Here is a 13,801-nt window from a genome sequence, read left to right as displayed (position 1 = left end):
GACTCCCAAGCTACGTAAAATCCTCAGCATGTGGTAGGGGAAATTCTTTAGGTGTAGGAAAATTTCCCAGGTGGTGGGGAAAATTCTGGTGTTGAGGTTAAATTCTCCTTGTATTGAGGGAAAAGTTCTCATAGGTGGCAGGAAAAAATCCCCAGGGGGTGAGGGAAAATTCCCCAGGCAGTGCGAAGAGGAAGATTCCTGAGGTGGTAGTGAAAAAATGCCTATGTGATGGGGAACTCCCAGGTGGTGGTGAGGAACGCCCTAGAGTACTCGCCCTTGGTGGGAGAAAATAACCAATGGTTTTACCCAGAAATTGGAAGGGAATCAAAGAAGTTGTCTCTTAGGAGAAGGATATCCTTCTTTCTGATCTCTATATTACAATCCTTTCCAAGAATTGTAGCTAGGATAAAATTACCTACTCTGTCACGACCCCAAGACAGGAACCTATGTCTCAAATTCCCGAATCTGGGACATTCAATCAGCAGATAAACTGGGACCACTGCCTACATTTTTGCCTGATGGTCACGGATTTGTTCGTGTTCATTTGTGTATAATTGTGTGGTTATATATGACATGAAGCTGTTTTAGTGGAAACAAATCTCGTTTAGCATTTTTATTCAATCATGGGATATGTGAGAGTAATTTGTGAACTCGTTGCTTCTGTCTTTAGAAATTCTTCGGATTTAATCCCGATGAGTCCGAAACAGATTAATTAGGTCAGGTACCACTAGGATCAGGCAACAAATAGCCCTCTCTCTCTCTCTCTCTCTCTCTCTCTCTCTCTCTCTCTCTCTCTCTCTCTCTCTCTCCCACCCCGTATATAGATCCATGGGCTTAAATCATCTTTCTCGAAAAACATTCAGTAAACGATAAACTTTGAAGTGGTTTCCATTGTCAGTGTCCCCTGAATGACAACAGCTGAGGGATGGGGGCAGGTCATTCCACTCACATCTGACACCTGTCCTGATCTTTGATATAATCCATCCTCAAGTCCTAAAGCGTCTGTCTTCTCTTAGATTGTAATTACGGCTGTTGTAGTTCCCTTTTTAATTCTTCTTCTTCTTCTTCAAGATTTCATGCAGGGAATTTCTTTTCAAGTTAGACATGCATTACTTTACTTTAGAAGTGCTTTCGGAATACTTTATTTTTGTCAGCTAAATTTGTTGCCCTAAAGGCTTCAGTTTTAGCTTTCTTTAAGAGAAAAGTATTCTCTGTCCTTCCGCACTTTTTCTGTCCGCCCTCACATCTTCAAAACTACTGAGGCTAGAGGGCTTCAAATTGGTACGCTGATCATCCACCCCCTAGTCATCAGACATCCCAAATTGCAGCCCTTTAGCCTCAGTTTCTCTTTTATCTCAAGTTAAAGTTATCCTTAATCGTGCGACTGGCAACGCAACAACACAAGCCACCAAGACCGGCTGAGTTTCATTGGCCGCAGCTCATGCAGCATTATACCGAAACCACTGGAAGATAGATCTATTTTCGGTGGCCTTCATGATAAGCTGTACAGAAAACTCGATGGCGCCGAAGGTTTCTTCGACGCAATTATTACTAGTTTTCTGTGTCAACAGTTGATTGATGGAGAGAGTGGATTGTGTCAGCGTCTAGTATTGATATGAATCTTTATATCTATCAATTTTCAGTTCACATTTGTTGGGAGGAATATTTCAACGCAGTTCTATTGAACTTAGATAAATGTTTTTTTATATTAATCGAATATTCCCGGCAACAGATTGAAATAAAATTGAAAAATCAGCAAAACGAAGATGTAGACATTCTATCAGTCTCTCAGTCTCTGCTCTCGATTTCCTTAAAAAATAAAAAATAAAAAGATTTTAACCTTTCCACAGGCAAGTTTTTTTTTTCCCTGACAGAAGATAAGGTTGGACAGGATTTTTTCTGTCTACCCGAACTCTCTCAGAAGCTCCTTAGTTATTCATGACGCTTTTTTTGTTCTTCTCTTTTTCATTAAGAAGCGACGCGAGAGGCCTCTTCATCCCTTATGCATGAATTCCTCCTCCTCGTCTTTTTTATACCAATTTATTCCATTTTCCAAGGCTGTTAAAGTTAGCAGTCACTGTGAAAACTTGACTATCTCCCAGGCAGCGTTGTTGAATGTTGGCGCTCGCTTATAAGCTTATAATAGGAGAGAAGACGAGAGAGAGAGGACGATAGAGAGGAGAGAGAGAGAGAGAGAGAGAGAGAGAGAGAGCTTTCAATGAACCTTTTGATAATACACTTTCAAAACCTCCTTGCTCATTTGTTTCTAAGTAGTTTGTTCCTGGCAATTATTATGTGACAACTTTTCTTCTTCTTCTTCTTCTTCCTCTTCTTCTTCTTCTTCAGCGTTAGAGAGGAGAAGATTGGAACTTCAATAAGAGGTCTGATGTGCTAAGATAAAGAACCAAGTCAATCATGGACTTTGTCTAAAATAATTTAACAGAATTTCCAGCACCATTACTTTTGAATTTCTTTGTAAAAATGAATATTTGAGCAGCCTTGTAAGTATAATATATATATCTATATATATATATATATATATAATATATATAATATATTATATATACTATATATATATATATATATTTTTTTTTTTATTTTTTTTTATTTTTTTTTTTTTTAATTTAGTGAATTAATTATATCATCCTCGTTACACTCTGTGCTCTGATTGGTCACTGTGACAGCAGCAATATTAGTGACATGTTGGAAAGTGTTGGTTATGTGTTGACAAGAGTTGCAGACATGTTGACAAGTTTTCCTGACATATGTTCAAGTGTTGGCGACATGTTGACTTGAATCATCTGCAACTAATTGGTGAAGTTGTGTTTCAGGATATTCCAGTTGTTTGTGAAGTCAGTCGTTACTGATTGTTTGTTTTGTTTGTAATCAGTAGCAGGAGTCAGGTTGGTTAGGCCACGTGAAGTGGAAAATGGTTTATATAACGCAGTTTGGGTTTTCTCAGATTTTTCTTCAGTGTTGCATTTCAGTGAGAGAAACATTATGCTCTTTGAGGGAAAGGTCAAAGGTCAAGGTGGATCCCGATCACTTTTCTGGAGTGGTTTTCTGAATTTAGAATAATTATTAATGTTATTATTATTAATCTAGTTTCACACTAATAGTTCTAAAAAATTTTGCTACAGATTAACAGAGGACACTCTCTCTCTCTCTCTCTCTCTCTCTCTCTCTCTCTCTCTCTCTCTCTCTCTCTCCCCTTTGATCTATTTCTTCGGCTGTTTCAGTTATGCACTGGTGTCTTCCTTGTAAGACAAAATCTCCATTTTTTTTATTTATCCTACAATTAAAGAGGCTGTGTTTCTCCTCATAATTAACCTGCGTCTCTCCCCCAACAAATTCTCGTCCCCTTCCGGTGTTCGATGGGCAGCGGCATCTCTCGGCTGTGTCTCAGAACATCCATTAGGCGGCCATCTCTCGACATTCGTCGGCTAATTATCGTACCGAGAATTGTATTCCTTCTCTTTATCTGGACTATTTCGTTATTTCTATACGAGCGTACGTATAGTAGTGGCTCGAGACATCATATCTTTCTTCCGGGGCTCTGTGCCCCCTCTTCTGGGTATAATTGAATTTCCTGCGGTCTATTCAGATTGTAAATTTCTGTCAATGGCTGCTTTTATATCTCGGAGCATTCTCATCATTGGATCTCTGGCGCTTTTCTGAAGCTTAGGCCTAATCTGTACTTTGTGACGAACGAGAAGTGTCAGAGGTGGAGGATGTTATGGAAGGATATCCTTATCCTACTGATTGTGTTACGTCCTTGGGATTCCTGTTTGTATTCAGATCTGTTGTTATTTTTTCTTTAAGTTTCAGGATTCACTGGAACTGGAATTTTGGAATGTAGCTTCTGATTCCCCTGAATCTTGGACCAGGAGTCGTGATCGCTTTCGGGTGGCTAAGATGAACATAAACTTCCAGATATCGACTTCATTAAGTCAGCGATATTTATGCTTTCACAAAAGTGTAGATTATGGTTTACCTTCGAAAAATTGTCTTTTATTTGAATGATTTAAACGAATCTCTTCTCTTGGCGTGTAATGGTCTGCACGAAGTGATATTTTCTTTGAAAGAAGACAGAGAGGCCGACGGGAAGGAACGCTCGGTTTGTCTTGTTATATGTTTTGTAACGAAGTTTCTCAGGGAGATTGGCCTAATGCAGTAACATCAATGGCGGCATTCTTTTATTTCTTATTTCCTGTCTGCCGTCAGACAAGGAATCCTCGTACAAAACCAAAAAAAGGAAATTATAATTAATATATTGATTTATAACTTATCAATCAATATAGTAATTCTCATTTTCTATCAACGTCGACCGAAGAACTAAAAGTTTTTCTTTTTTTGCCCCGTTCCCCAGTGACACTTGACCCTTTTACTGCATTTATTGCCTTGACTAGATTGCTGCTTGAAAAAGAGAGAGAAAGAGAAAGCAAGAGAGTTTTATTAGAAACGCTTTGAATTGTATCTGTCTGGGTTACTTCGAAAGGAATCCATTTTTTAATTTTTTTTTCTATTCTGCCTTTATAAATTTTTACAAAGACTTCTATGGATGGATGTCGCAGTTACAGAAAATACGTTTTCTCTGTAAAATTTAAGTTATATTTCTCATTTTGAAGAAGTTGGTGAAACTGTTTGATTAAATAGTGCAGTTAGGAACACTTTTGTATGTGGCTTATATGTGCCCCTTAACAAATCTTGCAATAACTATGTAACTTGTTTTATGTTTAATATAAAGAAGAATTATTTCTCTCTGAATGATGATAAATGTTTTCAGGAATACGTCTAGTTCTCACTTAAGGAAGTTCCACGTTGGCCGAGTGCATTTCGCGCTCGGCTACCAACCCGGTGGTCCGAAGTTCGATTCTCTGCTCGGCCTACTTGGAACCAGAAGAATTTAATTCTAGTGATAGAAATTCATTTCTCGATACTATGTGGTTCGGATCCCACAGTAAGCTGTAGTTCCCGTTGCTAGGTAACCAACTGGTTCCTAGTCACATAAAAAAAATCTAATCCATCGGGCCAGCCATATGGGAGGTGTTCATCAGCTCAGTGGTCTGGTAAAACTAAGATATACTTAACTTTTAACTCACTTGTGGAGTGTAAGCGCCGTGGTGGGTGGTCTGTCCCCTGGGAAAGCAGATAGGCTGTGTTTTTGGTTCATCTTTATATTATTATTATTATTATTATTATTATTATTATTTTATTTATCGTAGTTGTTTTTGTTTTTTTGTATATCAAAAGGAAACGTCGTTTCCAAGTTTGTCTGGTCGAATATGTATAAATAAGGGTTTAAAATCATTGCTGTTTATTACCTCTCTCTCTCTCTCTCTCTCTCTCTCTCTCTCTCTCTCTCTCTATCTCTCTCTCTCTCTCTCTCTCTCTCTCCCTCTCCCCGCGTCAAGTTTTAGTCCAGTCTTAGGCTCCATGGCGTGAGAGAATTTCCTGTTAGTTCTTTATAATGATGACAGCCACAATGCTTTTTGGAGGGAGCAGAGTCAGCGCAAAGCTTTTAAAGCTGTTGGAGAGAGAGAGAGAGGGAATGGCTGGGTGTTCCGGTTTTTGGAAGGAGTTTACTTTTGAATACCCTAGAGACTCATGTGTTAATTCTTCGTCTATTTTTGGATTTTTCATTTTTCATTTGTAGAATGTTGTCACCTGCATAACAGAGGTTTTCGGGGATATGTGGTGTATGACTGGAATTTAAAACCATTTCTTTTTTAATCTAGGTTCTTAAACCGTGGTTTTTTTCATGGTTTTGCATAGACCTATTAGCCCTGTTGCTCTATCTAATATTATTGTTTAATTCAATACTTTGTAATCATTTATACTTCTGGATTTTTGTAAGTTTTAGGTATCAGAGGATGGGACCTTCAAAGGCGACTCTGCGAGATGAGATACAATGGTGTCTGCCGATCGTAGACTGAAGCTTCTTAACGGCACATTAGGCCAATATGCAAAGATTTTATCAAAATAAGGTATTTTATTCTAATTACAATATATCTAGCTTTCCATTGTTATTTCCATCGACTTTTCAGAATTCCCATCCACAACAAAAGACGATGCATCTAAACCAAGCGTAAATAACAGTAAAAATTCGAAAACGCGTAACCAGCCATAACTCCACACCAGAGGGTCATTGACGTAGGTGGTTTGGGAGGGTCAGAGAAGAGGGAGAGGAGGCAGGTTGTTTGTTATCGGCGTCTGCTGAATTCTACAAAAGAAAAGCAACCTAGATTATCGACGCCTGTTGCCAAAAGGGCGTAAGCCCTTCAGGTGTTGATGTTGAACTTCTCCTTGAGCGTAGGAGGCTAGGAGCTTTTTTCCAGTATATACGACAAGGAGGATTCCCAATGATTCCCGGGGGCCCTTTGGACCTTCACGGGAGCTAAGGATGCCTTTTAGAAATGGCTGCTGCTGTTGGTATCCTTCGGATATCCCAAGTTTCGCGGTTAGGATCCTGTAATGATTTTCCGGATGAGATGTGGCTTCGTTTTTCGTGTTTAAGCTCTTATATTGGATTTACATTTGTGTTCTTTAATGTAGGAGAGTGTCTTTTTTGCTTGATCAGGCTTATTCATTTTGACCGGAATGATTTATGAAGTACATCTTGGTTCGAATGCAATGAGCAAGGTCTTACACACACGCACACACACACACACACACACACACACACACACACACACACACACACACACATATATATATATATATATATATATATATATATATATATATATATATATATATATATTAGAGATGTAAAACCCACACTACCTTGCTTGTAACACAGCACTATTGGGAAAGATTCCCTTTGCAACATGTCTTGTATGTCTGGTTCAAGCGGTGTTGCTCTTAATGAGATAAGGAAGCCAGTTGGCTGAGAATTCGATTCGAAATTGTGTAGTGCCATCAGTAGACGTCACGTGGTGCACTGTGGGCGTTACTAAAGGGTATTTGTAGCGTCCCTTCCGTCCCTTGCTTCTGCACCCACTTTTTAGCCTTTTACTTTACCTCCATTCCCACTTCCTTTCTTCAGTCCTGCTGTCCAACCTCTCTGACTGTCACTTCCTTGTGCAACTCTGAGGTTTCCTCCTTTTCAATCATTGCCCTTCATCTTGATTTTGTAGGTCCCTTTGTCTCGCTGTGCAACTGCTCCTCCAACTCCCTCTTTTGCTGCCTCAGGAGCTGAGTGGCCGAAGAAGAAAGTGTTCACCCAGTCAGTCAGTGCTCACCTCGACACCTAACATTCCAGAAGACCGATCATAGCATCCATCTGTGTGTGTAAGAGAGAGAGAGAGAGAGAGAGAGAGAGAGAGAGAGAGAGAGAGAGGACCGAGATTAGGTTTGATGGATTGCAGGAATGGATGGACATTGGATTGTGTGTCACTGAATATCAATCCAGAGCACTGCTCTTTTGTTCTCTTGCACGAGTGGTGAGGTTGTAATACAGGCTGTGGAGTGAGAGGGAATGCAATTCTCAGTCATTCCCTTTCGCTGCAAAGAGAGAGCAGGGAGGGAGGGAGGGTGCGTCCGTCCACACTACTCTAAAATATGCTATCAACATTTGTCAGAAACTTATAGCAAACACATCACAACTATGTTGAATACAAGTCGACAACTTCTTGGTAGTCCAAAGTCGCACTTGCTAATGATGAGTTGCCCACTTGCACACTTTGTTGACTAGTTCTCAACCTGTTTGTGATATGTATGCACTAAGTTGCCAACATATTTTACTGTAACGTGGAAGCACTCTCGTTTGGCAACACGTTTGTAACATATGATGAGTTGCCGACGTGTTTATGACATGTTTAACTGCAGTGTAAATGCACTCTAAAAGTAGGGATGGCGAAATGGGCAACAAACAAACTCATGATGATGATAATAGCTAGACGCAGCAACGTTTGACTTTCTCGGTCATATTCTGCATAAAAGGAAATGGGTTGGGGCGACTCCGTCAGTCATCGGTGTTACAGTATATCCCATGGAACTCTATCCCTCTGTGATCTCGGCTCCACTTTTATCGCCTCACTCAACTGGATATGAGTCTCCATTGGGGCAGCTCAGCTTATGATGTGGAAACATTGCCTTTTTTCGTGTTTGTCTGTTGTTTGTGCGTTTGTACGTGCAGGGGAGTATATATATTATATATATATATATATATATATATATATATATATATATATATATATATATATATATATATATATATATATATATATATATATATATATATATTGACCACCATGAAGCAGAATTCAGTGATCTCTTTGATTGGCCAGTGCCACGTTTTCCATCAATAACTAAAATATGTATTTTATTTTTTTTCATTTTGTCAGTCTGTGTGTGAAGTACTTTCACGTTATTTCTTGTATGTGTTCTTTGATTTACTTCACTTTCACGATTACGTTTCCTAAAAATACGCAAAATATATTTTTTATTGTACTTTACTCAACAGTGAAATATTAGATGAGATAGATTAGAAATGTCTATTTATTTCAGTACTATTTCCTCTTATGGTCTGACTTTCTCCAAGCGTAAGATCTTGTCTTTTGATTTACTGGAGAGTCAGGTTTTGTGAAATACCACTTGCTAATTAGTTTTAAGATTTTAGAAAAGTCTCCACTTGCTAAACAAACCATGTTAAAGTTCTGAGATAAAGCTGCATTAAGTTTGTTTATCTAATAATTTTAAGATTTTAGACCCAAGTCGAAATTTATGTTACGTATAATTCCAAACGTTGTGTAGGGAGAAATTCTCCTCACTTCCTAAGTTCAGCTCAGGCAAATGTTGACAGATACGTAATACGGTTCGTGAAACATGTTTCTTCAAGTGAGGAAACTGAAGCTGTTTGTTCTTCCCTCATTGATCCTCCTCCTCCTCCTGTTTCTTTACTCATTAACAAAGAAGGAAGACGCGAAAATCAGCGTGGAAAATTCATCTTCTTGTGTCACCTCATTTATATGAGAACCAGCCTCCCTTTCTCTCTTTAACAGTTGAAACTTTTATTTTCGTGTATGACGATGAAAGATAATTGTCAGCGTAGCAGGGTGGTGCCATCAGTACACCTCACGCAGTGCACTGTAGGCATTAATAAAGGCTCTTTGTAGCGTCCCTTCGGCCTCAAGCTGCAACTCCTTTCATTATTTTTGCTGTACCTCCGTTTACGCTTTGACGAAGTCAGACCATAAGAGGAATATACTAGCATGGAAATGAATGGACATTTCTCATCTACTCTTCAAATATTCTCTTCTTCCATCTTACTTTCCACCTTTCCTAACAAATGTTTCATAGTCCAATTGCGAGGCTTTCCTCCTGTCACACCTTCCAACTTGTTCACTCTCAATTTTTCTTTCAGCACTGAATGACCTCATACGTCTTAGCACTTGGCCTTGGGCCTAAATTTTGTATTCCATTCTGTTTGGTCCGTAAATAAAAAAGAAAAAAAAATCAGGCGTTTCTGAAAGCAGACGTGTTTCACAGTTTGTCCTGGAAAAAAGATTTCTTATTCGCTCATCACTTATTGAGTGTTGGGTGCGATGACTTCTTATTTAGAATCTTCTGTAGTTAGGAAGAACCCCATTTCTATCTGTTTATATTTCCTTCATTTGTTTCTCATCAGTGATAGACGCAGACTGCAACTGTCTTTATTTAAATCCCAAATAAAGTCCAAATTCCTGTAACCCCAAAAGCGGAAAGCAAACACACCATCGAACAAGCACACAGCTCCTTTCCTTCTCTCCATCGGGCAGATCCTCCAAAAAGTCGACCAATAGAAATATCTTGTGCTTGATGAAAGCAGGATCTCACTGGGAGCCCCGGATGCTTCTTCATCAGGCCCGAGCAGTGTTTGGATATGTCCCGAATTACCTTGTCACCTGATTTAAATACATTTGCATAGAGATGAGAAGCTGCCATTGACTGATAAGTGGTCGTTTGGATGATATACGATTTTTTTTCTTCATAATTACCTGATTCAGTTGGTTTACGCTCTCTCTCTCTCTCTCTCTCTCTCTCTCTCTCTCTGTGTGTGTGTGTGTTATTAGTGATCTCTTTATTCTGTATTTCCCATTACCTTCTGTTATTACTATTCTTTGGAAACTTGAATTTCCAGTCAGTGGCCCCTGTGGTGGTGGGCTTGTTCCATATGAATGAGGTTCATCTTTAGAATAATAATAATAATAATAATAATAATACTAATAATAATAATAATAATAATATAATTAATAATAATAATAATAATACCTTAGAAAGGCTAAAAAGGTTCCAAAATAGAACGGACGATAACTAGTTCACTAAATCAGGAAACAGACTTAATTGTATAAGGACATCCGGTGTCTACATATCCTGAAGAAACAAGTGGCCAACGGTACGCACGGGTTTTGTGTCGGTGAATTAGCCAATAACTCTCGTTACTCGTTAGCATAATGGTTGTTGGCGGACGTGCGAATTGTTAAGAGCAGTTAGGACGGGCAACCAGAGGTCCTGTTCTTGCCCAGGCCCGAAAAAATAAGAAAAAGGGTAGAAAGGAAAGGTGGTTTTATAACCTCACTTTTTATGTATATTATTATTATTATTATTATTTTTTTTTTTTTTTTTGCTCTATCACAGTCCTCCAATTCGACTGGGTGGTATTTATAGTGTGGGGTTCCGGGTTGCATCCTGCCTCCTTAGGAGTCCATTACTTTTCTTACTATGTGTGCCGTTTCTAGGATCACACTCTTCTGCATGAGTCCTGGAGCTACTTCAGCCTCTAGTTTTTCTAGATTCCTTTTCAGGGATCTTGGGATCGTGCCTAGTGCTCCTATGATTAGGGGTACGATTTCCAGTGGCATATCCCATATCCTTCTTATTTCTATTTTCAGATCTTGATACTTATCCATTTTTTCCCTCTCTTTCTCTTCAACTCTGGTGTCCCATGGTATTGCGACATCAATGAGTGATACTTTCTTCTTGACTTTGTCAATCAACGTCACGTCTGGTCTGTTTGCACGTATCACCCTATCCGTTCTGATACCATAGTCCCAGAGGATCTTTGCCTGATCGTTTTCTATCAGTGCCTCAGGTTGGTGCTCATACCACTTATTACTGCAAGGTAGCTGATGTTTCTTGCACAGGCTCCAGTGGAGGGCTTTTGTTACTGAATCATGCCTCTTTTTGTACTGGTTCTGTGCAAGTGCCGGGCATTCGCTTGCTATGTGGTTTATCATTTCATTTTTCGTATTGCACTTCCTACATATGAGAGAGATGTTATTTCCGTCTATCGATTCTTTTGAAACATATCTGGTTCTTAGGGCCTGATTTTGTGCCGCTGTTATCATTCCTTCAGTTTCTTCTTTAGCTCTCCCCTCTGTAGCCATTGCCACGTGTCATCGCGGCTAGTTCTTAGTCTGTCTCATGTATTGTCCGTGCATTGGTTTGTTGTGCCAGTCCTCTGTTCTGTTTGTCATCCTCCTGTCTCTGTATATTTTTGGGTCTTCGTCTACTTTTATTAGTCCTTCCTCCCATGCACTCTTTAGCCACTCGTCTTCACTGGTTTTCAGATATTGCCCCAGTGCTCTGTTCTCGATGTTGACGCAGTCCTCTATACTAGTAGTCCTCTCCCTCCTTCCTTTCGTGTTATGTATAGTCTGACCGTATTTGCTCTTGGGTGTAGTGCTTTGTGTATTGTCACATGTTTCCTGGTTTTCTGATCTATGCTGCGGAGTTCTGCCTTCGTCCATTCCACTATTCCTGCACTGTATCTGATTACTGGCACTGCCCATGTGTTTATGGCTTTTATCATATTTCCGGCATTGAGTTTTGACTTGAGTATCGCCTTGAGTCTCTGCATATATTCTTTCCTGATCGTGTCCTTCATCTCTTGGTGTTTTAAATCCCCTCCTTCCATTATTCCCAGGTATTTGTATCCCGACTCATCTATGTGTTTGATGTTGTTCCCATCTGGTAGCTTTATCCCTTCAGTCCTTGTTACTTTGCCATTTTGTATGTTGACTAAGGCGCATTTTTCTATTCCAAACTCCATCCTGATGTCCGCAGATACAATCCTTACAGTCTGGACTAGGGTATCTATTTCCTTGATGCTCTTACCATACAGCTTGATGTCGTCCATGAACATCAGATGGTTGATTCTTTTGCCTCTTTTCTTGAGTTGGTACCCGGCATCCATCTTCTGTAGTACTTTTGTCATGGGAATCATGGCTACTACGAAGAGTAGTGGGGACAAGTGAGTCGCCTGGAAGATCCCTCTCCTGATATTAACCTCTGCTAGTCTTATTCCAGAGCTTGTAAGTATTGTATTCCAGTTGCGCATTGTATTTTTGAGGAAGCTGATGGTGTTTTCCTCTGCCCCATATATTTTCAGGCATTCTATTAGCCATGTGTGTGGTATCATGTCAAAGGGTTTCTTATAGTCTATCCATGCCATGCTTAGGTTGGTTTTCCTTCTCTTACTGTTCTTCATTACCATTTTGTCTATCAGGAGCTGGTCTTTTTTGCCCCTACACTTCCTTCTGCAGCCTTTCTGTTGGTGGGGATGGTGTTTGTCTCCTCTAGTAATTGTACAGCCTTTCACTGATGATACCTGTTAGTAACTTCCACATTATGGTAGGCAGGGGATAGGCCTGTAGTTTACTGGCTATATTTCCTTACTCTTGCTTTTTGTACTAAGGATGTTCTTCCTGTGGTCATCCATTTGGGTGCATGGTGATTTGAGATACAATACTGGAGTTGTTCTGCTATTCGTGGGTGTAGGGCCTTGAAGTTTTTGAGCCAGTATCCATGGACTTCATCGGGACCTGGGCTTTTCCAGTTTGGCATTTTCTTTAGTTGGTGTCTGACTGTGTCTGTCGTGATCTCTGTGAATCTTTGTTTTATTCTCCCTGTTTCTTCTTCTTGACTTCCTGGAGCCATGTTGTCATGTTGTTGTATGATACCGGATTGCTCCATATGTTTTCCCAGAGTCGCTTACTTGGTTCGGCTTCAGGAATTTCTGGGTGGTTGTCTTCCCCTCTTAGTTGGCTGTATAGTCTTTTCTGGTTGTTCCGAATAGTTTGTTTTGTTGGTATCCCTTATTCCTGTTCATGTACCGTTGGATCTTATGTGCTTTGGCATTAAGCCTCTGTTTTACATCTTCTATTGTGTTGTTTAGTCCCCTCTCTTGTACTTTGTATTTCTCGTTGAGTTCCTCCCTTGTTTTCTTGCTTCTTAGCCTTTTTCTGCCATCTCTTTCAGTTTACTCATCTCAGATCTCATCACCATGATTTGCTTTTCCAGGCACCTTTTCCAAGGAGGTTGCTGTTTTGGTTTCTGTTGGGTTGGTTGTGCTGGTGGTGTTGGTGTTCGAATCCCCATCAGTTCTGCTACTAATCTTGCTCCTGCATATGCCAAGTTATTTGTTTCTGTGATACTGGTGGTGTTTATTATGCCCATTATTTCATTGACCTCACTTGTTTCCTCCTTAATTTCTTGATTTTGTTGTAGGCTTTCATGGAGGGGATCTTTGTTCTCTCTGTATCTGGCTCCATCCATTGTCTAATCTTTTCTACCCATTCCGTCCTCTCTGTTACTTCGTCGGTGTTTCTTCGTGTGTCGTTGTTTGATACCTCATCATCCCTGTCGTCTTCTGTGGCATCGTCTCTCAGTTCGTCTTCGTGTAATTCGTTGTCGTGTGACATTTCCTTTTCCAGTTCTTCTCTTTCTGTTGGGGAGAGCCAGTTCTTTTTCTTTATGTTCCTTACTTGGTCTGCCAGCCTTTGCTCTGTTTGGGGGGTGTTATTCCTCTTATTCCAGA

Source organism: Macrobrachium nipponense, chromosome 25, assembly GCF_015104395.2.
Source record: "Macrobrachium nipponense isolate FS-2020 chromosome 25, ASM1510439v2, whole genome shotgun sequence".
Classification (NCBI taxonomy): Eukaryota; Metazoa; Arthropoda; class Malacostraca; order Decapoda; family Palaemonidae; genus Macrobrachium; species Macrobrachium nipponense.
The sequence above is the reverse complement of the archived record's forward strand: the minus strand, read 5'-3'. Positions refer to the sequence as shown.